Source organism: Rhea americana, unplaced genomic scaffold (assembly GCF_003343005.1).
Source record: "Rhea americana isolate MKP2758 unplaced genomic scaffold, rheAme1 scaffold_294, whole genome shotgun sequence".
NCBI lineage: Eukaryota > Metazoa > Chordata > Aves > Rheiformes > Rheidae > Rhea > Rhea americana.
This window is the reverse complement of record NW_028186417.1, coordinates 135,277-162,035: the sequence shown is the minus strand read 5'-3', so window position 1 is coordinate 162,035 and position 26,759 is coordinate 135,277. Positions and strand designations below refer to the sequence as shown.

The following is a 26,759-nucleotide window of genomic DNA, read 5'->3' as shown; positions in this document are numbered from 1 at the left end:
GACTTGGTTTGTCTCTCTTTTCACTCTCCTTTTCTCCTGTTCTAAGGGGACTGTATTTCTCTCCATTGTGTGATCTTGCTGCATATGTTTTGTAAAACACCGATTCCCGGAAAGGGAATCAGTGGGAAAGTGAGAAGCGAGGGCCACATGTGATGTATTAGCATTACTATGCCAAGAACAAAGCATCCTCAGATGAGGGTGGTCGGCAGTACAAGTGGTTAACAGAAAGTCAGTGCAAAATTCAAGAGGCTGAGCACTTTCAATTACAATTCAAATCTGCCATTCAGATCATCATGTTTATTTAGGCATTAAAAGCAATTTTCCAAGCACATGTCTGTCACATTTAGACACAATGGGCTAGCCTCTAATTAGGAAATATATGACCTCACGGGCCTTAATTGGGAGAAGCCTGCATCCAATCCGTTTACCAGATGATAGAAGGCAACTGGCATTAGAAGGGAAGTTCAGTGTCAGCTGGTAGAACGCACACAATACCTGCTGTAATGGCCACCAATTCATCATCGCCCATTCCAGCATCAGGACTTTGTCAATGGTTTGTTCATCAATTTGCTTGTGTACCAACACAAGAGATCAGGAGACAGATACTACATCATAGCAAATGACATTTATCACAGACTGAGGAAGGAAAAAAAACCACAGAAAAATTGCAAATTCTGCTTTGGCAAGTGAGCAGAGCAGGCACAGGTCCAAAGTCACGGTTTACCTAAGTGGCTGTAACTCTGCTAACTTTACACCTGCTTTGCTTAGGCCAGAATTTAGCCCGTATTACCCACCAGGGCATGCTGTATATAACACAAAAGAAGAAAAAAAATTCAACTGAAATAGCCCAGCAGAAGGCAATTATAAATAAAAGTCCATTCATTGTACGAAAACGCAGCAAAGAACTCAAAATTCAGTTTTGTAAGGCCTGTTGCATAGGAAGTGCAATTTTGGCCCAGTTAAGAGCCAACAGATTCATCTCTCTACCCCCACTGCATCTCCACTGATCTCCACAACGCTGTATGCATGCTTCTTACTGCCGGATTTGCCATATAACTATGAACATCTCAGATGCTGACACTCAGACGCAAATACAGTTGCTGCTAACATTTTTAAATACATCTTCCTGCTCCAAAGGAATCTATGCTCAGGCTCAAGGAGTCCTGCTAACTGATCTTTCTCAAAGCAAGGAGGAAAGAGGGGAAAAGTTACCGTGTAAAAAGCCCTTCCAGCACTCGAAGAAGTTTGTCTGTTAAACGCCATGGCGAATGGGACTGTCTCTCTCCAGTGAGTCCTAGGTGAGATACACAAACAGGCCTGCAGTAGACAGGCATGCTACTTGCAAAGTCTCCCTCTGCTTGTAAGGGGGGCTGATCATTTGAAAGTTTGAAAGAAAAACATACTAGAACAAAAGCTATATCCTAGAACAAAAGCTATACCCTGAAGGAAATACTCCCCTATCCTACTGTTCCTTTTGATTTTTTTTTTATTATTACTGCTTTTTTTAATTGTGGTAGCAGTAGGACTCACAGCCCTGCCACATTAAGACCAGGACAAGTTCAAAACACCTGAGCAGAGAACTTAGAACACAAGTATTAGACAGAACAGAAGCTCACATTCACTGCATTAACAATGATCTCAGTAGGTTAAAGCCACGTGCTCTACAAAATACATTCTGGAGCTGATTTGTCAGCTCCATTTATTGATAGGAGGATATAAGGATTTCTGTACTTCTAAAAACAGGTACCAGGTCAGTCGACTTACCTATGTCCTTTAGCTGTACTGCTGCACCTGGAGGAAGCAATCAGATCCACTCCTTCTCCTTTGAGCAGCCCCTCTTTTCAGCCCACAATACTGCACCACTAGGAATGAAGCAGAAAAGGTGAAAATTCAGAATGTCCATCCTTTGGGAATTTCCAATATTTAAACATACATACAGATAGATTTTACCTTGATTATAGGATAAAAAGCTAAGACCTGTTTACTTCTTGAAACATGAAATACTATGAACTCATTGATTCCAATTTTACCAAAATACAGTATGTTATAATCCATKAAATAAACTAAGAAACTAAACACATTACAATCATTCTCCACAGAGAGCCTGATACAGGCCTAGGAAACAGTTCAATTTAGTTAACTTGGCATTTCATTTTAGCCACGTGCTCACATCTAAACCAGTTTCACTGAAACAATTCTAGGACACRTATGTGAGTGTGAAACAAGCACACTCCTTCAATTGTTAAGAATGTAATTTTATGCCAGCACTATCAAGATTGTGCATATATGTAAACATCCTTAAAAATCCAGTAGGCATAAGATGGTATATACGAGCTGGAACATCCCACTTCAGAGCGATCTGGCAGAAACAAAAGAAGAAAGAATAGGACATACAGCYAGCTAAGATAAAACTGACTTTTACACTGCTCTGCATGAAATGCATTATATAAACATCTGACATTCATACATTGGGCCTTCCAGCTTCAAATGATGAACAGTTAAAACTTGTGACAAACCACGAGATATAAATGACACGATAAAAATGCAGAGGTGTTAAGCCGGTGAGCGTCCTCCAAGAGGCTGGGACATGAATAAGCAGCACACCTGCCCAAACGTTCTCCTTGTAAAACCAGACAAAGGTCAAATACGTCCTCTTTTCTTTTACACAGCTTTCCAGTATGCCTCACTGATTCCAGCTCTAAATTAGAGAYCAGAAAGAGAATGTGAGCATCCTCCCATGGGCTGTGCTGCCACCTCCACTGTTACCCTGCAGGTGGGGAGCCAATCTGCCACCCTTCCGGAAAGCACAAGGAAATCTTCATCTCTGGGTGCCAAGAGAAGCCTGACGTGCAACTCAGAGCCGAGGAGAGAGGCGAGCTTGTGGAGGGGAATATGCAAAAGCAGAAGATGACATTGGCTCCTATTGAACACTAGTGTTATCCACGACTGCTGAATACAAAGCTTGTCCCAGGGACACTCCACAGCCCCATAARCTAGCCAACATTGCTGTAGCTCCTGGGCACTGAAGACATAATTCAACAGCCGTTCAAAACCAAGATGGTTGGAAACAGGAGATGTATCTGTGCAAAAGCTTTTCTTTTCACTTCTGTTTTCTTCGGCCTCAGACCCTCTATCTTGGCCAGAGCTTCTTTTGAGTAAATTGACATAGATCTAATGACCATACCTGCACAGTGTATAATTCAGAGGAATCTTTCAGAGATGCTGGTGAGACATTGTTAGGCTGGGTGAAATATTAAATGCCTAATACATTTATTCAGGAACTTCAGTTTCTTGTTCTTCATACTTTGGATAACCCTTCAGCACAACAGGAAGGCCCAGCATTTAACAGTGATTCTGTAGGTCAGAATCTTTACAAAGGTAATTGCTCTTTTACTGTACTCTACATTAAAAAAATGCTGACATGTATAGGAACACTTGCATATGAAGCACTGTTTCTTAAAAACATAACCCCCATAACCGATATGCACCTGCTGCTGAATACTCAGTGACCTGCTGGAACTTGCTCGTGGTGAACTCAAACACAATGACGGAGCAGTTTCACAGCATAAATGTGCTTTGTCATTACACGAAGAACAATGTGCAAATTGGTGAGTTGACAGAAAGAAGTGTCTGTCTTCTGAGTCAATTCTGTAACAAAACCAAACCAAAACAAAAAAAACATCCACCCTGCATCCCCAGCAGACTTCCACCCTTTTTGTCTCTGTCAAAGCCACTAACTGCCCGGTCTTCTGTGGCTGATATATTTTACAGGGGGCAACAGAGAACATGAGCAAAACACGATAAATATTCAGGCACAAGGAAATGCACCAGCTAGGCAGAAATAAAGGACAAAGCAACCTGGCTTTAGACCAGAACTTTCTGGCTGATTTCTGTTCTGTTCCTGTTCTAACCCTGAAAAACTGGCCTCCCAAGAACCAGCCAAAGCATGCACTGGTTGTAGCAAAGGTCTCTTGCTTCCTTTCCTTGGCAGTTCCCTCCTTCACCTCTATGTTTGAATTACCTGCTTCTCCTCACAGTTTCCACTGATTTTCATCTGCTCTTGGCCTGCTTTGGTTCTCTTTTGACATCCCAGCTCACTGTGTTCATCCCACGCTCCCATCCCAGACCTCCATGGAGTCCTTCCCAAAATCCATATCAAAAAGAGGCAAGTTGGCTGCCACAGTGTGCCTGATTTGTAGTCAGAGCACACCTGGGGAACAGGCCCCAGCCTCCAGCCACAGCTTTAGGGAGGTATTGCTGGGCCAATGAAGGAGAGACGAGCTTCCTGCTCGCTGTTTCCAGGAAACGTAAAATATGATTCCCAACATGTGCTCCCAATAAAAAGGGGCGGGGGAGGGAATTAATGTCCATCTAGCATATCATGGATTAGACTGATGGGATAAATAAGTAACTAAGAGAAAGCAGGCAGAACAAAGATACAGCAGGAAGCTTATTACGCTATTTGTTTAAGAGAAGGGGAGTGGGCAACAGGCCTTGAGGGCCTCCAGAGCAAGTAAGCCCCTCTTACTGTTTTCAGACAGACAGGTCTGGCCACGGCTGTGACTTGTGTGGAAGCCTGTGGACATGGCAAGCTCCTCTCCGGAAGCTGCTTGCTGCTGCTGCTCAGATTCCAAAGCGTTACGTGTGAAAACTGTCAGCGCAAGAGCCAGTTTTTTGAGAGCAAAGGGTTATGCTGGTGAAGGGGGGGTGGGAATGACGGTGTACAGGCTGTGCAGTGCACAAACGTGTGCCCACAGGCTAGAGGGGGGCCTAGAGTGTAGGGAAGGGGGCGTGAGTTGCAGGAGACATGCTGCCTGGCATTGCACATGGCTAAAGAGTGGAAGAGTACATCATTTCTTTAAACTCATCTTGCATTCAGCCAGCTGCATATAAATTTCCCTCTATCTCATCAAGCTCTCACTGTTTGGCCTCCTCTGACTGATATTGGCTCATCATACTTAATCTAGGGTGAAATTTCCTCGTCTGAGCTAAATTACTCGCAGCCATCAAGGGAAACGATATTTATTTTTCGTGGGGCTAATGACCTGTCCCCCGGACCCACCCACTGATGGTTATTTACTAGGGCCCAGATGCTTGGGCTCAAAATGAGCGCTAATGTCAGCGGGGGCCATTTCTCATTCAGGTCTCTGATTGAATTGGAGCGATCCCATTGACATTGACTCTGTGACTTTTAAGGCCATTACCCTCAGCAAGAGATGAACCTCTCATCATTGCTCCAACACTGACAGCTGATTAGCGACAAATTACAAGCAGGAAGAACCTAAGACTTTGTTTGGGGGGGGGGGAGAGGAGGAGGGATTAGGAGGAAGCAGGGAGAAAGCACAGAGTCAGAGAAGGTGGAGGGAGTAGCAAAGGAGAAGGAAAGAGTGGGAGGGGAGAACAACACTGAGAAACCGATGCAGCCTGCTGGCTTTGGTATTCCTCTACAGGCTTTCACTGAACGCAAAAAAGGGCCCAGAGCCAAAGACTAGAGAGAGCCAGTGAAGATGCTTAATGGTTTCAGTGGGCTTGGGAGGAAGAACCTCCACTTTGAGTCAGCGAGCCAGGAAGGGACAGAAAGGCTAAACTGCAGCTGGGTTAAGGTGCCATCCAAGGGGGGTCTCAGGCAGCTCTGTGACAACTCTCTTGAGTCTCTGTGCGGGTTCCACAAAGACAGCAAAATCTCCATGAAAGCAAAAAGTTGCTGCAGTGAATTGAGAGCTCCAGGGGTCAAGTACTGCTCTGCCACTGACTCCCACTGTGTGCCCTTCATCACTCCCTTCACTTCTCTGCCATTGTCTCCCTACTGGACCAGAAGATCAGGAGTGATGCACCAACCCAGGCAGCGCGACCCTACTGCTATCAGTCTCTTATGTCTCACGCATAAAATACTCCCTAAGGTGAGAAGAAAACCACCTGACAACCCTGCTACATGTTTCAGTGGTGGCCCTTGCATTTTCGGTGTTCTTAGTTAACAGGCAATAAACTACACGTGACTATAACCAAACATACTGTCAACACGACATAGTTTACCAAGTACAGTGGGAGCCAAGGCTCTCCTTTTACCGCTAGTTCTACCAGTATCCTTAGTTACCTAAGSATAAAGTTTTGTCAGACTCTGGGCTGCACTCGCTATTCTAAGCACAGAAATGCAGCCACTTCTGCAGTGGAACACCGGAGCCAACCAGTAACATGCACTAGCTTTTTGTATCATCTCCTGCAAGAGAATGAAGAGTGGGCCTTATTTTAAAACTGCCAGCTGCCAGAGAAAATTCGATACATTAAAAATGCTACCTGCTGTGGATACGGTTCTTCTTATCTGGATGATTTGTGAGATGGACTATGCTCTCCCAAGTAAAAGGGAGTATTTTTAGTGACACAATTATTACAAGTGGAGCCATCCTGAAAGGCATTACAAGGAGGCTTGTTGCTCTGTAGTCCTGCAGAAGCAGACCTGGAGATTCTTTACAGCTCACAAAACACCAGGCTCATTTAAAAGGAAAAGTGGCATGAAATACAAATGGGGAAATTGCTTGCAAGGCTGAACTGTGGAGAGCGCCATGGTCACAACTGCCCTCTCTAAATTATGAACCGGCTTTAGACATTCAGGCAAACAAATGCAGTATGCCAAAGTACAGTCACAGCACGTCATGTAAAGAGCTGGGCTGGGCTGTCTGTTACTCTAGAGCTGAAAATCCCAGGAGTATTTCAACAGCAGTAAGCAATATCTGAATCTGGACCCCAGTYTGAAGAAAAGTTGCTTGGAAGGAACTCAAGCCTGTGGGCAAAACTCCCCTTCATGTTCCTTCACAGTTGCACTTGGCAAATTCCAGCCTATTACTTCTAAGAAAAAAACACCAAAATCAGTTCTATTCCTCCCCCCCCCAATCCTTCCATCCTCATGTCCACTTTTTTGTCTTTTTCTTTTTTTTTTTTTTTTAAAAAAAAGAGCTCAGGAATTCACGAGGAAAGATGACACATATTCAGACACCCTAAAAACCTTGGCAACGAATAATGTACTGGACTAGCTGTACAATTCACTGTGCTTTACGACATACTTAGAAAAACTGTGGTCTCATTTATGCTGATGTAAGTCAGTTAATCCACTGAAGAACATTTAGCTGCCCAACTGTAGGGCTGGCGGGGCTGCGATCAGATTTGGCTCGTGTTGACAAGCTAGTACATATGCTGACACAGCGACTGACGGACAACCTCGGACAGTGCTCTCTGCACGTTAAAGCCCTGGCCCACCTTCTRTCCTGTCAGTTTAACATCCAGCGACTTCCACGGAAGTGAATGCATTTGTCTCTTTTACATAAGCACAAACCATTATCGGCACAAAAGCTGTATTAAACTACGAATGCTCACGCTCTTGCGGCATGGGTCTGATCCTTACAGGAAGTTTCCTGGAGTATTGTCCAGGTTGGAAAAGGTCCAGGCGTAACACCTCTTCCTAATCACTAGGACGACTCCATGGACTCACTGCTCTCAGTGAGATTCTCCTCGTATTGGGAACTCATATTCCAAGGGCTAAGTCCCCTYCTCCTATTCAATTTCTCTCTTCCTGTTCTGATTTTCATCTCACTGCTACTAGCTATGTCCCCAAGTATGCAGGGAACTGTCATGCTCCTTCAGCACTCATCAAAACTGTTTTGAGAGAAAGCATTGCCAAAACCACTTTCTCAGCGCTGCAGAACCATGTAAGGATCTTCCCCTTCCCTGAGGCAGGACCACACGTACCTGGAACAACCCTGATAGAAATCCAAACCTTCTGTGGAAAACAGACCGGGCTTGATGAGTTTTTTTTTTTTTTTTTTAAGTGAGGTCAAACAAGGTTAACTGACATCTAATAAGGTCAGAACATTTAGCCATTCTGCTGTAGACGAACACTTACATCTTCCAATTCAAATCAATCTTTTCTCAAGAAGAGAACAGAAATAGACTATCTTTACCCTAGGAACCTAATTCCCCAACAAATGCAAGGTTCTGGGCGTTTTGTTCTCTTTTAGAACGGAAAAGAAATCCATGTAATTGAAATAGATCTAGCTGTCATTTGGCCAAACACAACACAGTCCATTCAATTTCTGTAGCATCACCACAACACTTAGTACTCAAACTATCCTTCAGAGCATACCAATATGTCAAAAGATCTTGCATGACCCCTAAAAAAAAAAAGAAAAAAGGAAAAGCAGACGTTTCTTGTAACATCATCTACAAAAACAAAATGAAGCTTGCTAGTTTTAGGACATTTCAACCAAGCTGACAGGTAAAATTGGCTGGTTTCCAGCTGCTGAGCTGGAATGATGACCTGATCGAGTGTCTGACTGCCTGCGTGAGCTGCACAGTTGCTGGGGAGGGCTTGTTCGACTATGCATCCAAGCAGGCTAATGTTCCTCTTACCAGCCTGATTGGTCAATTTGGATGACATATTTTGGGCATCTCTGCTTACTCAGTGACTGCAACTTGTACACCGTCCACAAATCCCCATCTGCATCTACAGATGGTCCACTTTTTTTTCTTCCTTTCTTCATTGTGTGTAACCATCTTTGGGGTTGCAGAGAAGAGAAACAGAGATGTAGCTTTACTGTATCCTGCTACAGAAACCAGGWGGACATTAAAATCAGTTGAAGGGAAACCCAAATTCTGAATTTGCAATACTGTTTACTCTATGCTGGCAAAAAATATTTCTCCAGTTCAGGCTCACACATGAAGCATAACATAAAACTAGCATTTAAACACAGACATACATTTAGTGTGGGACACCAGGAAAAATATCCCATTGAGTTTTTAAACAYGTTACCTTCATTTTTACTTCAGTGTTTAATATGCTTGCTTCCACACTTTGTAAAATACTCTCATTTTCTCTGCATTGTGAGGACTGATAAGGTTTAACCAAATCTGAGTATACCTGACAATGCCTGAATAATCTGGTGGAATGAGCAGCAAAATCAAGTTCTAATTTTATCTGTGATGCAAAGTGTCTACCTCATATCACATTCCTCCATGCCTAACATACTATTTTGTTATTCTAGGATGCCTACACATAGTGAGACGCATACAATACAAAACGCCTGCTTCACCACACATCTGGTTTTATTTTGCTTCAGCTCTGCTGAAACTGAAACAAAACCGGGGGAAACAAGCTAAATAGAAAAGTTTATTTTAAATAAAGATTTGCTGTAAATATACATTTACCCATATACACACTTCCAAACTTCTCCTCCTGAAACTAGSATTTAAATAATCTCTATGTTAATATTTTATGCTGGGTAGTTACAGTTGTCAACCAAACTATTCTCAAGACTCAGGGCTTCTGCCTAAGCATTTTTTTTTTCATTATTATCATTACTAATTTTAAATAAAACAAATAAGGATTCAGAGCCTATCCATGGCTCCAGTTCTGCAAAGAACTAGATATGCATTTACATGTAAATAGAGACTAAGCAAAGCAAAGTCTTGGAAGCCCTGAACTTGGAGCAAAGCTCCTACATGAGCCTGAAATGCTTYGCCTTTGTAGTCACACATGTGAACAGAGATTCAGCATATTAGGGCCTCTGAACCTATTAGGATTCTTYTGCAATGCTTGGGACTGAAGTATCCAAATGCTTCAGTGCCAGGGAAGGAACACTAGGGAGGTCACAGGTGACTTTGACACACTAATTCTACTTGCTGTGTTTCAGCTAAGAGGCACCAAGCCCAGTAGAGAGAAAAAAAAAAAACGCTGCAGTCTAGACCCATCTAGCCATAGGAGTCTACAGCAGCCTTCGTAAGACCTGTTAGGCAGACTACCCATTCACCGTCTAGTTTATTAGGTGAGGCTGTGCCACATATTTTGTTCCCGTGGCAGTTCCCTTTAGACAAAGTATTTTCTAGGACCAGCCGTGCTTTGCCACATGCTTGTTCCTCTTCCACTCTAGAGGAGGCTGAATTTGCAGTGATCTCTGTGCCTACTTCTCAAGGTAGGATGMCACTTCTCTACTGTGCTATGAGTTTCATGCAACTATCACATATTAATTCCAAAATGTATTTCTTTTCCTTCACCATTTCTTAGCCCATACTCTCAGAAGAGTCCCATGCTTGTAGAGAGCCATCTTGAGCATCCTTAGTGAGATTCAATTTACAATGATCCAGCCCAGAAAATACATCTCCCATACCTTTTCAGCCAGACCCAGAACTATTATTCCATAATAAAAATGAAGATCATTTTGTTTTTAATCATACACTTCTACTTCGAGTTGTGCGCACTGTAATCCATGGAGTTTTGTAATCTTCCACTTGATTTATTTCAGACTTAATGAGCTGGTAATAATTTATATTTCTAGCAGACTGCTTGAAACATGAAGCAGAAACTCACACACATAAAGAACTTGACGAGGGAACCTTCCTTCCTCGAAGTTTTGTAGGCATAAAATAAACCAACACTAAGGCATGAAAGATTCAAGTGAGATCTGCCAGATACCGCAGAGTGAAAGCCATGGGTAAATGCTGATTTTACTCTAAGTTTTAACTGCTGTGCTAAGCTGGACTGTTGGAAAAAAAGTCACATTGCACCTCAATCTAGCATCAATTACAGCCAAGACTGCTAATGGCAGAGGGGAAATCCCCCCTTCATTAAACTCCTGTTGAAATCCACCAGGGAAGAGCTGCATGGAGAGTATCTGAAGTTAGGCTCCTATCTTTTACGTAGGTATCTAGGTAGGTAGTTTGTTTTTTAAAGGTTCTGAGTTACCAGAAGCTCTCAATGACATTTGAAAATTAAGCCACTTAATTAGCTTTGGATATACGGGGCAATCTTCTACAGCTTCAAGTGCACATTGAAGTACATGCTAACTCTTTCATGGCTAAAAGATAGAAACTGCTTTTTCCTCCACTCCAGAAAAGCAGCAAGATTTGATTGCAAGTCATAGCAACAAGAGTTTCATGTGTTAAATGCATGTTTATGTCTCGTATGTGCTTTTCTGCTCCCTCCTGGTATGTACTATTGACAGTATCATGTCATTATACTATTGAAATCTCATTTGGTTTGCCAAAGATGACAACGACAAAGTAGCTTTTTACATATAAAGTAGTTTTGCTTTAATGGGAAAATACATGAGGTTTTAAGCTTGTTTAATTTTAAAATCAAATTAAAAAAGCTTGCACCTTCTTGTACAGCTTATTTTTTAAATTCAATAATAGGTTAAAAATAAGTTTATCTTTTCATTTTTTGTCAGTCCCACCAAGCACCAGAAAACGGAGTGTATTTACAGCAGCAGTCTTAGGCAACTGTGTTCACTGCCAGCGCACAAACTAAATTTTGTGTTTCGGCATGGCTACCGCAGTGAGGATCTCACCTGCTCTGTTCTGTGTCATCTCTGTCTCAAGAGGAAATTCAGCAAATATATCTAGTCTGTCTTTTTAAGAGTGAAACTGATTTTAAGGATGATGCTTAAAAAATTACTTTAAATGTTACATTCTCAATCCTGCTCTGTACATTGTAAACAAAAGCTGATTAGCCAAAGACATTTTTCCTTATAATTACATTCACTCCTCAGTTAAAAAAAAAATCTAAAGCGGGAAAAAGAAATGTGGTGTATTTTCTACGCTCTACACGAAGCTCTATGAATAATGTGGTTGTGCTAATTGGTACCCATTAGGACACTGAATCAGAATCCCACTGCCCCAAACAGGCTGCCTTCTCCTGATAATTATAATGCTAGGAAGCAACCCCCCAACAATTTCGGGGCTAATCAGAGAGAATCCCGTATAGAGTGTAACATCGCATTATTCAAAAAGGTAATGAAATTCCAGGAAACATCAGATGCAGCAGGTACATGAAGATAATTTTGTTTTTATAACCAATTTCAGGCAGATAAATACTAGAATCCTTTCCAATTTTCCCCCCATGAAACTAAAGTGTCACTGAGATTTACAGCCCCCTCAAGTTCTCTTTTCAGAGGAACATTCATTTACATAAACAGATAATCCCAGATAAAAATTTCCATTAGACAAAGGTGAAATGGATCAATTTTCTCTGCCAAGACAAATCTTAAATCTTGAACAGATAGGGTCATTATTACACCAGGCCCATTTCAGAAATAATGTATTAAAAAAAAATCAGCCGATAGCAGCCATTTCCAGCTTTCCAATTATCTTTAAGAAAAGCTTATTCTGTGGACAATAAAGCACATTACTGCACAATATGATACAGTCCATAAAGATCACAATGTTTTATGAAAGGTTAAAGAAAGCTCAGCACATTTAGGGGAATGTCATAACCCACAAAGTCTTTCAAGACTTAACTGAATCCATGCACAGGCTGTGCAAATATTGTGCTATGGCTTGCAGTGCTCCGTTCTTGGTATCAAAACGGCACACGAGGAAGCATATGCCACCCTGGTTGCACCCTGAATTCAGGTACTCGTGCGTCATAAAACAGAAGATAAGGGAGGCATTTGTACAGCTCTTCCTCCTCCAGGGAAGGAGTTATTCACCCATCCCTACTTTATGTGCTGGGGAGGAAAAGACAGTGTCTCATGAATACTTACCAAAACATGAGGTCCCTTTGCCCTTGTCTTCACGATCAAATGGCTTTCTTTAACTCATGAGGGTGTTTGACCATACAAAGAGACCCAGGAGGAGGTCACTATCTGTCTCAGCTGGTGGGGTGTCCCATCCTTCTGCACTTCCACGCCCAAGTGGGCTCCAGCAATGACATAGCAGAAATGAAAGCACAGCCTTCCCTCCAGACACTGCCCGCTCACTGCTCGGCCGCGGGTTCCTTCGCTCTCACATCAACCACAGTAGCCCTCGACGTGATGCTACGCTAAAGTGGGCAGCTCTCCAGGCCCAAGCTCTAGGGGAAYTGAGAGAGGTAAGGTGGCATAGGCAGGAATACCCTCCTGCCACAGAAAGGCCACATTGCTCTGAAGCACTACACAACTTTGTCAGGCCCGTGGGAATGGAGTTTATGATGGGTGACAGCAGTAAGAGTTATGTGCTGGAAATCACTGTCTAATAGACATAGTCATCAAAGCAAAAACAAGCAGCAACATACCTGACTCATGTTTTCATCTAAAAGGAAGCAGATTTATTTGCCAGATAGCTGGCTGCTACTTACCGGCATCACGTGAGGAACGGGGAGGGCAGTGATACAGGACTCAGTAAAACCTGGCTAGTGGCAACAAACAGGGATCGTAAGAGAGAACCCGCAGGAAAGCTTTACACCAGTCAACACCAAAGTCCTACAAAGTGCTAAGCACTCTCAGGAATTAATGTGACGAGACTGCACAGCCTCGGTGAGAGGCTCTGCAGACCCAGTAAGAGCTTTAGAGAACATGACGCGTTACAGCTCTAGATGTATAGACATCAGCTCTGAAATACAAGAAACTGCAATTACCTGTAAAGAACTGGAAAATAACAGGCAAGTCTAGGCACACTATTGCGAACAATCTTCCACTGCACTGCAGTGTAAGGCAAAGTCATTTTCATTCCTCTGCCAAGGGCCACACAAGACCATCGGCAGAACTAAAGCCTACATGGTCCCTTCCTGAGCAGAGCGCTCATTCAGTTACTTTGTTGCTTATGCCTTCTACCYTATCTGTTCTTCTGTTCTTGCTGTGGCTGTTTTTTCAGGCTTAAAACACTGGAACAGAAACAACACATTGTTTGCCATTTGTCTTTATAGCAACTAGCACTCAGGATCCCCAATCTGTTTGACCTCTGGTCATCACTGAAATAGAAAATGCCAAATCTATGAAGCAATCATACTGATCTTGGAAAGAAAGTCTAGCAAGAATGCAAGAAGGATGAGGAATGGTGGACCTGAACAAGAAACTTTCAAACTTCTGTTCAAGGCTCTTTGCGTTTTATTTTTTTTAGGTGTTTTCTTTAGTGTCTTTGAGACACTGACCTGGAGGTCAGTTTCTTCACATGAGCCTGATCATATTGAGCAACTGCTATTTACTTAATAATAGAGATCGGCAACCGTGCTCCCTCTGGGGCCTCATCCCCTAAAGTTGCTATAGRGTGGCTGTGGATTTGAGTCCCTTGAAGAGAATTTAATGCTTCATGAGAAGTTCCCCCTTTCATATTTCATAAAAGGAAAGATGGGGTACTATGGGTCTTCATGATAGCTAACTTGCTGTTCTGTAGGTACACTGATACTCACAGAGCAAATAYTTGTGCATCTGAAAATAAGAACTCTTTTCAGTCTCCAGGTAGTCAACAAAAACTGAGACATACCCAATCTGAAAAGAAAATCTAATTTCTAATTGCTAGTAAAAAAAAAAATAATAAAAAAAAAAGTGACCAGTAATAAAAGGTTTCTTCCTGAAATCCTTTCCTGCTAGAAATGTAATTACTTTTTACCAACATTAAAAGAAAAACTTGACCTTATGCAACTATATTGCTAAATATAGTTACATACATACAGTTGATCAATTAGTTGACAACACTGACATTAGATGGAATTATGCACCCTGTAAAAGATTAATGCTCCTCTGCAATTGCATCTGGTCAGATTCTTCRGGCCAAGTTTGTGTTTCTCTTTCTGCTCTATACAAAAAGGAAAGAAAGTCTGTAGCCTTGTTTTAGAGCTTTAAGAAAGTTATAAGCTAGTAAAAGAATTGCTTCTTGCACAATTTTTGAATGAATATTGAAATGGTAACTGAATGTCTTTTGTTTGGAAAAAGGTGATTTTTAGTAAGTTAAATAAATGCTCTAGTTGCAAATTTAAATAATTTCTTTTTCTTGGAGGGAAAAAAAAATCCTTTGCTTTGTTCCCCCTCAACAAATAGCAAAAAGAGGAGGGTAGAGGAAGAAGTTGGGTTGCCCAAAGAGGGGCCACTAGTGATCTTTCTACTTTAGGTTTGGTCCCACATGCCTCTGCATAAAGCAAGCTAACTGTTGTAACCCAGAAAATACCCATAGCTTTTCCTTTGAACCAATACAGCTACAAAGATCAAGCTTGTTTCTACTCTGCCTCATCATGCAACATTTCAGTTGAAACTGGATTGGCTGAAGATACAAGAATCATATGGATAAAAAAATAATTTTGCTTTTCAAAATTATCAGGCTACATGACTAAAGTGGTCAGGCACAAATATCAGCACGTGATGAATAAACAGAAACATGTAGCTCATGAAAAGACAACAAATGCCTGTCTTCATATTCTATAGAGTTAATTTGGGTTGAGAAAACCTTCAAAGTAGAGCCATGCCTCCTTTCATTGTTATTTGAAACTTTTTTAAATGTGTGAAAATAGTTACTATTGCAGTAGCTGGAGTATAAGTCATAACATCTAATGATGTGGAGATTGTTGCCTTATAAAATTCACAGCTGGGTAGCTACACAGCTCAAGGCTAAAACCTATTTTAAAATCCAGTGTTTTAGGAGACAGAATGTTTATTAAAACATTTTGCCCATTAAAAATATATGACATATCATTGGTCATTCCATGTGATACAGTGCCAGACCTTTCTTAGGCAGTCCACTTGGGATGACTGCTGAAAACCTGGCAGGCCTGTTTGACAAGTCCACATCCTAATAACTTACTAGTCCACCAAAAAGAAAAAAAAAAGAAAAGAAAAGAAAAGGAAAGGGGAGAGAGAGAGAAAAAAAAAGCATTCCAACAGCCTGAAACTCACCAGTGCCCTTGCACAGCGTGCTCAGAAATTTGCATTCACACATAGCCACAGTTGGTCTCTTCCCACCGCCAGTCAGAAAATGACATTCAAAAAGGTGAAAATTGCTTGATCTCCTCATGTTAGAAGTTATAATGAAATAATAATGAGGCTGTGGCTGTCTTTGTTGTTGTTTTGTTTTCAGAATTGCAATGGAGAGAGAAACAYAGATACTCTTTCACTGATTCCACAGGTATGTGGCACCCGCTTCAGAGGGCTGATGCATGCTCAACATGGAAAACACAAAGAAGAATACTGTAAGACTAAAAAAACCCCAAATCACCCATGTGCATTGTTTAAGGACARACTTAAGTACTCCACAGCAAGCACCCTAGTCTTCATGGGAGAACTCTTTCTCTTAAAACACATTTGCACAATGAAGTCCATGGGATTACCAGGGGAAAAGGCTGCTCATTAATGCTAGTCCACCAGCCGGTCCCACCAACAGTGTCTGCAACTGTTAGTTCAGAAAATTATCTGAAAATCGCTCACAGAAAATAAAGACAACTTGGATACAGAGAAATTAATGTTCAGGAGAGGCCACTTGTTCTCCTAGGTCTTAACCTAACAAGGAATTGTCTCTTCCCAATTAAAGATACAGCTGCTTTGACTACTCAGCCTCCTCCTGTTGAAAGCTGCAGTAAATTGTCATTGAGGAGAACACAAATATAATGGAATCATTTCCATAAATGAACTCAAAACACATAAAAAGCTGGCCTAGGCAGCCCACAGAGCACAACACAACAAGCTGCTTTCCTCATCTGCTCTCTTAGTGCATCTTGCTCTTTTTCTGACAATGCAAGTTGGAAGAATGGAAACCAATCACCACCACAGGGAGTCTGACATCGACTATTAGTTTTTCAACAGAATGCAAGTTATCTGTTGCTCATTCTACAACTCCTCACTCCAGCTGGAAGCCACAGTTTTCTCCATGTGCTGAGAAACATCACAGCAATTCACAGCTGTGGGCAGTGTTGTAGTCAGGCTTTTTCCTGCTCTAGCAGCATGGCCAACAAGGTCTGCGAAGGAACCAAGAGGACTCACTCCTGAACTGCTAGCACAGCTTCTGGATGTGAGAAAGCAGCTCAGTAGTATGACAGTGAATGCGGACTGGACTGCAAGAGTACCGGGAGGATGGTGGGTCCTCAGATCAGAGCAGGGGAACACACTATGTTGGTCTTTGCCGTGTCACATGTAGCCATGTTTCTAATAGCATTGGGCTGGTGTTGGTAGAGTTATCTGTTCTCCCTCCACAACACACAGTGGAGAGGCCAAGCACAGCAYGACAGAATAAAAGCAATGGCTGTTAAAACAGTTTCCCAATATCGCAGAGGTTTTTTCAGGCAAGTTCAGGGGAGAAGACACAGAACTATTTCGTGGGGAGCCAAGATAGCACAGCCCTTCCAGTGGGCCTTCGATTTTAAAAGATCCCAGCTGAGCCACGCTACGGACTCCTCCTCCAGCAAGAAGAACACAGCATTTTATACTTTACACAAAAATGTCACCATTGCTAACATCCATGAAAATAACTATGACTTCATTGCAGACTGCTTGTATGACAAAGCACGGGCACTTCCATATTCATACTGTACACATGTTCCCAAAATGTCAGCCTTTCCTAGTAATAGTAAAGTGATTGAAAATTAAGGTGTAGTTCTGGGCAGGGAAGTAACTCTATTAAAAATGGAGAGAAAGGGAGACAGACAGAGAGAGACCATGGTCATTGCCCATAGCTGCTCCCAGCTGTCTTCTAAGTTCTATATATTAACTAAGCTTATGTACAAATGCCATTTTTTTAACTACTGTCAGCACTGCAGAGTCTATACAGCAGCAATAGAGCAAGCTGTTCTGCCTCATGCCTCATCAACATTTCTCACACTCTATATCAAAGCACAAACATTAGCAAATTCAGCTGCCTTTCAAACTTCCAGCTCCAGTCAGGAAAAAGCATCTGTGGCTGTTAAACTCCTTGTGAGGCTGTTGAGTGTGTGTACACACATGTGCATGTGTGTGCACGCGCATGCGTGTACGCTCGTGACACTTCAGAAGCAAGCTAAGTAGTAGCTCTAATGATATGGCTGTCATCAAGCAAAAAGTTTTCTACCTACCAGTCACTCTGAAACAGAATAAAGATGGGGATGGCTTCGGGCAACAGTAACAGAATCTCAACTGCTTCATAAGCTACGAAGATGCAATAGCACACTGTGATTTGGTATGTAGGATATGAATAGGGAGTTAAATCTCCACCCCAATTTACCTAAGTACGGTATCAAAAGAAGAGACTGTTTTATCCTTATTTTGAGATTATAGAAAAAGAAGCAGAAGCACAACGGGACTCTCAGGGGTGGTCTAATTTAAGTGCTCTGCAGTCCCTTGTAGGATATGGTAATGACACTTGTATAACAGACAAGATATGATATGAAGCATAGCTTGTGATCCAAAGGATACAGCAAGGAAGATGCAGTTGGAAAGCAACAGAGAAAAATTCAAACAAATGCTTACAGGACTGGGAGAATATCTTGTATGGGTCTTGTTTAACAGCTGATAATTTTTTTAAAAAATCAGCAAGTTACTTTTAATATCTAGACATAATTGATGAAATAATTAAACACTTTGATTAAAAAAAAAAGAAAGAAAGAAAAAGAAAGAAAGAAAGGAAACTAGGCAGGAAACCAGGATACCAATCCCCTTCTGTCTCTACCATGCAGAGAACTCTTAGTGGAAGTAAATGCGGAAAAGGAACATTTTAAGGCTCCTGGCGTTGTGTGGATGTGGGACTGCGGCATTTATTTGCATAACTACTACAGCAAACACACTTAGAAATAAAATATTAAAAACAAGTTCAGGAATTTGATACTTATACTGTATTTCATTCTTCACTGACCACCCAGAATTTCCTAGTGCACTGTCTCCTTCACATATGTGTGCATTTAGAGGTCTCTACGCCTTAAAAAASCCAGGCAGACAAGGAGGAGGACAGAGATATTAACTGCATATCTCTTGGAAGATCAAACTCATGGGGTTCAACTTTTTGTAATCAGGATAACTGAGGAAAATATAAAATCTCGTAGTATAAATTAACTAGCAATAGGAAAAACTCAGTCTTGGCAGACAGGCAACAATATCCACTATGCAGCTAGCAGAATGAGACAATTGTTCCCCCCCTCTTTCCCAGACCATTCTGTCCCAAAGCATTTTTGGARGCAAGGCAAACCTTTAATTTGATATCTCAAATTTTCAAACTATACCACCGCTACTTAGCAGAGATTTTGGCATTTAGCAACACATGCAGGAAAAAACATGATTTGCATATGTTCAACTTGGCAGATGAAGAAAAAACAAGACAAAAGTAATGCACTGAATGATCAGCTTAACTTCTATGGCTCTGAAATGACAGATTTTTTTCTGTAGCACTATCCCTCCTTTGACCTGGAATGTCTAATACTGCTTAGCCTACCGTACTATCAACAATGCTTCATATAACTACAGTAAAAAAAAAAAAAATCAAATAGCTACAAATGCTATTGAAAGTCACAAATAGTAATATCCCATTTTTCACCAGCAGTTCACAAGCAAAAACTGCAAATGCCTTTCTTCAAGTAATGATAGGAACTGCTTGAACATTGGCCCAGGTACACACTTTGATTCAGATTCAAAATTTCCTCACAGGAAGAGCTGGAGAAGCTGCATTTTGGAATTAGGCAAAGGCTACTTTATAAGAACCACTCATAAAGTCCAAACCTTATCTAGATCAGAAGTCACCTCTCTAGGGATTTTCAGATCCACAGAGATGTTAGATTTAGGCTAAAACCCCTTAGGCAGAACCGCAAAAAGCATAGATGAGCGCCTTATGCTCAACGATCCTGCGCGATAAAGAAAACCCATTGTAGTTCTCATCTTTATTAATGGTTATTACCACTCAACAGCCGCACAGCTCTTGGATTCACTAATCTCTTAACTAAAAAACGTATCTTAAATCATTACACAGAAATAGTAGTCATGAAGAACAAAGTGGTTGTTTGTGTTAATGCATTAACACGACACAACTTCTAGCAAGAGACAACTGCAAAAAAAAAAAGTGTTCCTTTTTTTTCAGAGATTATTGCCCATATCTTATTACCATTGCCTAACAAAATCACACACTGATATATATATATATATATATATATATATTCCGTATGAGAGATAAAAAACAAAATGAACAAGTCCCTATGGACAGTCCAAAGCTTCTCCTCTGAGGTGGAAGGTAAAAATTGCCGAGTACAAAGTAAGTGGCATCAGATGGTCTCAAAGGCCAAATACCCAGGCCTTGTTTGGGATTATAGCAGCAGTTCATAGGTCAAGTTTAAGAGTACATGAAAGGTTTGGAAAGGATTCTAAAAAAGGTTGAACAGATTTAGGCAGACAAATCCTGAATGGAATCTAATGAGGAGTATCTCCTATCACATTTTACAAAGAATTGCTCCTGTTTACAAAGATATTCAAATATCAACATAAGTCCATAAGCAACAGCATGGATTTGTAATAAAAGCAATGGAATAGGCACCTAATCTCCACTGACACCAAAAAAATCATTCTGAGTATCTATATGGCTCAAAACATAAGGAAACATCTTTGAAAGTCCAGCCTCTCCTCTCCCTCATGCTCTATCCAGAAGCCACTATAGAAGTCACAGTTGTAAAAACCACAGCTGAAGGACTACTTTCTATAAAGGCTGTTTTGCCTCGTAACCAGGCCTTAGTAAAACGATTTCCCTCACTCCAGAAATTTGTTTTCAGGCTTTGGTCAAGCGAGGGGCAACTGCGAATGTCACAGGAACGATCTTGTTCTTATTTTAGAAAAGTCAGAAACCCCGAGGTTCCTGGAGTTTCACTCAAATGAATTCACTGCAACTAGAGAAACAAAACCTCTGTACTCAAAACAGTTTGTCTGGAAATGCTTTCTGTGGTGGCATGAATTCCAGCTAYGATAAAATTTTATAAGCAAGCTGGGGTTAGAGAGACCTTTATATATGAAAAGAACATGCTTCCAAAATTTAGGACTCCACAGAAAGTTCTTCTTGTCCCCCACTAATTTCACTGGGAGCAGGTTGCTGTGCTAGGAAATACCATCCCACATGACTAAGCAGCTTTCCAAACATCATCATCCTTCCCCTAAAAATTCACGTTTCTCAAAAGCAACAACAAAATTCCTTTCTCATCCCCTTACCACTATCACCTTCAGAACCTACCCATAAAAAAAGCCTTTTGTCAATTAATTCCAGCCCTTTAGGTTCAGGACTCTATTATACTGCACAATTGTTCATGTGTGTCTGCTTAACACGGATGGAAAAGATGCAGATAAATTGGAAAAAAAAATAGTAGGCTGGGTAGAAGAGATGCCTTCTTCCATTGTGAGCACAGTGCATTTTTTTGCTGACTGTAAGCTCTCACACAGCAGGAAAAAGCCCAAATGCCATCCTTGCTCTTGCTATTGGCAGCTGTTCGCTTATCACCAAAGAGAATTTATCGCACCACTGACAGATGCTGAGATTCAGAAGCCGGAGCTGAAAGCCAAAGGGATTGAATCAGAAAACAAAAACGTCAAAAAAAAACAGGCAGAAAAAAAAAAAAAAAAAAAAAAAAAAAAAAAAAAAAAAAAAAAAAGGAGCCCTACCAAAGCAAGTCACTTCATTGCACACATCGCACATGCATCTCTCCACGGGGAGAGGAAAAGCGCGCCTGACCCCCCCATGACAGATGTCAGGCGTTCTGTTTCGGGCACTCCTGGAAGCTGCTCAGGTTCTACAGTGAGGAGCTTGGTACAGGAAACCATAGAGAAATTCACCAGAAAACCCCAACAGATCCAGTGCAGGGACGAAAGATGCACCTTGAAGGAGGAAGGCCTTGAAATTGAGCATTCTTAGTATGAAGGTCACTCTAGTTATCAAACACAAGGTACTCACATTCCAAATGTTCTCTCATGAAGGGAATTTGGTGGCTGGGGATGCCCTCGGGATTCCTATTATTTATTTCCCACCCTTCTAAAGACTCTTAACTTCCACAAGGCTATGTACCTTATTTTCTTATGTATAACTCCACTACATATCAACATCAAGTCGTTGATTTCACAGATGCTTTGGCTCCTTCCAAGAAGGGATGTGACAGGATTTATTTGTTCTGCATAACAAGGGGTTTTAAGTAAYTCTATTTCTGATGTAACAGTCATCATGTATGCACTCCACACAAAAATGTGACCATGTGCAAGTCTTCTTTGCGTATATGTACAGCACCAAAACTGCTTTATGCATATGAATAAATAAATGGTATCTGTGCCTGTAAACCAGTGGCTATGTTTTATTCACAAGCTTTGCCTTAAAGCATACTTGTGAACACAATGCTCTGATACATACCTGCCTCTCTGCTATCCCAAAGAAAATASGAATGTACTTGTATACAGGCAACGAGAAACATAGGTATACACTGACATAGTTACAAAAAAAGTTTCAGTTGTAAGCATTAGGAAAAGGAAGACATGCAATACCTTCAACTAACATCCTCGAATGTATTTTCTCAAGTAAAGAGAGACTGATGACAGATTTCATTCCTGTGCACTGAATTGGCTCTTCTGAAAAACTTGGAGCAAGCCAAGTTCTCCCACAGCAGCAGATTCCAGCAGTGGGAAAAGCAGTCCCAGGGCACCTCCCCTTTCTTTGCTCACAGAGAGCTTACGAAGAGCCCAATCTCCCATTAACAAAAAACCAGGAGGTGTTTTGCCAAACATTTAGGAAGAATAGGATCTAATACTGAATCAAATACACTTTAGGAATATCAGCACTCATCTGAGTTATAGTGACAGGGGTCAGCAAGAAATGGCACTGCTGAGATAAGAACTCAAGTCACAGTACCAGTTCTTTGTTAATTAGAAAGTCAATGAAGAGGCATCTGATTGAGCTGGCAAGTATAACAAATTCGTTCCTGCCAGGATGAAGAACGTTCAGGCTGATTGTACAGTGCCAGAGTGACATCTGGAGGAAGAGCAAAGAATGTGCTTGCAGGGTGGATGCTCACACAGTGGACTGACATCTTTGAATTTTCCAAATTCACATACAACAAACACACTGACCCAGATTCTCGTATTATTTACCTGCTCTAATAAGCCTCCTCTTTTGCAGCCGCCACAGTCCACAAGGCAGTTCTGTGAAATCTTGGTCCCATAGCTTAGCGCCGCTAGAAATGTGGAAARCAGGAAAACCAAAAGATGAATCAGTGCTTCAAAAATGGGCATTAAGAATGTTTTGCCCCTAGTCATTCTTTGGGTTTCAAAACTGAACAACTTTTTTTTTTCCCTCAAATTTTGATTTTCCTTGAGTATTTAAGGAAATGTTTTGTTTGGATATTTTTCTATTAAGCCTTTTTCTCCCTGAAGAGATGAAGCAAGATATAAAAAGACAACATGGTATCATAAAAAGTTACTGTATAACAGAATTGATAGTGGTGAATTACTTCAAATAAATTTGCTGATCTCTACYTATGTTTCCTTAAATTGCACGCTACAGAATTACTACTATTGGATATTTCATGAGCCTAAGAAGGACGTTACACAGGTAAGAAAAAAACAAACAAACTAGAAATGCTCTGTTTACACTGAAAACTAGCAGATATTAACTCAGTAGGAGCAGTTAGGGCCATCAAGAAAGAGTATGTTAGTTCAGTTCACTTAGGATCTCCTCAGATTCCCCTTTGGAAAAAAAAAAAAGACTTCTCTACATTTGTCTGCACAGGTGATTTTGGTGTCAACAGAGAAGCATGAAACCTCTCACACACATTTGTTTTTATGCCCACTCAAGCTTATCTACTAGTAAAATTGGGAATACGGTACAGGAATTAAGCAAACTACTAAATTACTGAAGGAGGTCAATTTAGTTCAAAACTATCTTGCCCAGATAAATAATTTCAACCACTTACCCATATAACGCAATTGTTCAATAGGCGCAGAACAAACACTGTAAGTAATTAATTTAAAGCTGCCCTAATTGTTTCTCAAATTTCCCTAGTAACTAAACCTGTAACACTTCTTCCATCAAAGCTTCAAAGCTTTGACTTAACAGCCAATTACAACTTCTTTTAAAATGTGGTGTCTACGCTGATTGCTTCTGACTGAACCCTTTCAAACACTTGGAATTTAATTCAAATTGCACAGGGTTCAGAAACAAAGTGTTTTTTCCAAGTACGACTTTCTCAGTGAATTAATGATTCAATGGACAATTCAGACTAATTCAGGTTTCAGCTTGGCAAGAACTTTCTTAGAAGTACTTGGCTTAGCAAAAGTGACTCAGCACTCGCGTGAATAATAAATCCCCCCGTTTACCAGTGGGAGCTGGCAAGAATGCTGCTTTCCCAGCTCAGTTTCAGAACTGTAGCAAGTGGCTTCCCAGGATTGTCGTGATTCGTTCACCCGAAGTAACACGGCAGCTATATTCTTACTCCTTTAAATGTGCRTGTAAATACATATTATCCCGCTGTTTCTTGACATGACAATTGCAAAGAGAAGAGCTAAWAGGATGTTTGTTGGCAACAAGACTAACGTCACCACGCACTCTTGTTAGCTAGGTCCCAGTAACAACCTGTTTTGGAGGTTCTAGCTTTCAAGTGCAATGTGTTGGCAAAACATTTTCCTATTTTGTGCATCGCTAATATGGGTCAACCAGATATTGAGTTATTCATCCATCCAGAAACAGAAACACCTATCAACCTATGAATTACTTCCCTTTCCAGCAATCTACAAAATAACTCTTTCATGGCTTCCTACCATTCAGTTTCCAGGCAACTCTAGTATCTGAATTCCAAACTTCTCTGTGACCCTGCTATACCTGAGACTCACGGAGCCAGCAGCTGAACATCAGCTGGCTTAGTTCTTCACACCATTGTAGAGCTGCAAGGTGTTTTATTACACAGTAACCTCCTCAGGTAGCTAACACATCTATACCATCTACAAAAGGAGTATCCTGCGCACTATCCTACGCATAACTGGCAGCACTACCCAACTTGGGTCTCTTCCCTCCAGTCAGTACTGTATCTAAGGATCTTGTTTCCAAATGTGTTTCTCTGCACATCTTTTCCCTAAAAATCTGTGGAAACTGACTCAGTAACTCCTGCTTCAGAAAGAAGCCAGAAGCCTAGACAAGGTAGAAAGAAAAACCTGGAAAATTGTGCCTAAGATTATAAACAAAACATAAGAAAAAGACATCTCTGCTCTCAGTCAAATCAATATGTCTTTCTAATTGAAAACATGCTCATGGAGCAAAAAGAAAAAACCTGATATGAATTAGCAAAGTAAAAATCCTAATTAKGGGGATGTCTATGGACTGCTGATCTCTATAGAATGAAACACTGGACAACTTATCTCAACCACCAACAAAAAAAGCAACATTTCTGCCTGGTGAGTCAGGGAGTTGTTAATAACAAGYTAGAGAGAAGAGAAAAAACAGAAAGAGGGAAACCATATGGAAAAGGAAGAGAAAAACTATGTAAAAGAAAAATGAGCTATTTAGACATATGCTTAAGAACTATTATGGAAAGGTGAAAACATAAGGAAGTTACTTAAAGCTATTCTGCTGAATTACTTCTGTGAACATGCTGCTTCTGGGTACCTCTCCTAAGTCCTGAGATATGTACAAGAGAAAAATGTACCCAGAGCACAAAACAGCTACAGAGCAGAAATAATTGTCAGCTACACAATTCTAGCTATTTCTCCAGAAATAGCAAGAAAGCAGTTGCAGATCATTCACACAGAGAAATCTCAGTGAATGACTGATCAAGAGAAATATTTAAGAGCTGTTGTTGGCCAGAAGAGATTAAATAACATAACCAAATGATAAAACATGGAAATTTAGAGGTTATGGAGTGCAGCTAGTTACATTGCAACTTCTAAGGCTGTAACACCTGATCTTTACTGTCATTCTTAGATTCCCATCATCCTGCATCTCCCCCCCCCCATAAGAATTTCTCCACCATGGGAAAACCCCGCACGCTTGTCACACTATTTTGGTGAAGTATTTGCACGTTTTGTTTGAAGGTGATAAAGACTTTGGAAGAACACTGCATGGTAACTCACTGGAGGGGAAGGGCCTGTGAATTAGCAGAGACTGCTGTTCAGAACACTGGCTTTCAACTTTGAAAATGAAGTCCAGTGTAGAGACTGGGATTCAGCTGAAATCAGTTGAATGACCCCCCCCCCCATTTTTTACAGCAAGTGACAACTGACCACAACTTCTTTTTATTTAAGCAAAGTAGATCCTTTATAAGAGTCCTCTTCAGCAAAAATATTTTTTTGTGCTTCAGGATACACAGGAAAAAAGAAAATACTCATAATCAGTATCCCAACTAACCAGAGCATCCTCTTACAAGGTACAAGTACGATTCCCACAAGGAATGAGAATTCTTAGCACTTTTGACTTCATGTTTCTGTTTTTTGGCCTGTATTATAGGAAGGCTTGCAATGTTCATATCTATAAAATCATAGAATCAGTAAGGTTGGAAGGGACCTCTGGAGATCATCTAGTCCACCCCCCCCCCCACTCAGCAGGGTCACCTAGCACATCTAAACAACTTGGCTTTTACAAATTTGAAAGCAAAACACTATTCCCCATTCGTTTCTCAGAGAAATGTAGGGTTTTTTAAAAAAAGAAATAATATTTTCTAACTTGAGAGGAATTTATCACTTCATTATATATCCTGTYGCAGAAATTATGTTCAGAAAACGAGTTACACCTACACTTCCTACTGAGGAGCACTGCTGCCTTTTGCAGTCCTCCAGCCCAGTTGGGAGCACGGTCAGACAACACACGCAAGCCTGGAACCAGTGCTGCACCCCAGAACGAAGACTCCACTTTCAGAAACGGGCTTCGACACAGCCCGTTTCCTCTGAAAAGGAATCTKCCATAAAATAACCCGCGTGCGCCACCAGTATCCAAACGGGAAAGGCTTAAAGCGGAGATCAGTGAGCATCGGGAACGTCAGGAAGACTCTGCCAGGGGCACTGGGCACCTGGAGACCCAGGGAGGGAGAATTACCTCAGGGAGCGGCGCCGCACGCTACCCGCCGCGCCCCGGAACGC

At 41.2% G+C, this 26,759-nt stretch overlaps 1 long non-coding RNA gene across 1 annotated transcript in view; it reads right to left on the bottom strand.

The window, feature by feature from the left end:
- LOC146593454 (uncharacterized) overlaps positions 1-26,753 on the bottom strand; it is a 59,666-nt gene extending 32,913 nt beyond the window's left edge. Inside the window, exons 1-3 of the long non-coding RNA XR_014896372.1 lie at positions 26,716-26,753; positions 22,788-22,870; positions 1,765-1,862 (exon numbers count right to left, since the gene is read on the bottom strand). This is a non-coding gene — a long non-coding RNA (uncharacterized LOC146593454). The remainder of the gene's footprint in view (positions 1-1,764; positions 1,863-22,787; positions 22,871-26,715) is intronic.
- Positions 26,754-26,759: the final 6 nt, after the last annotated feature.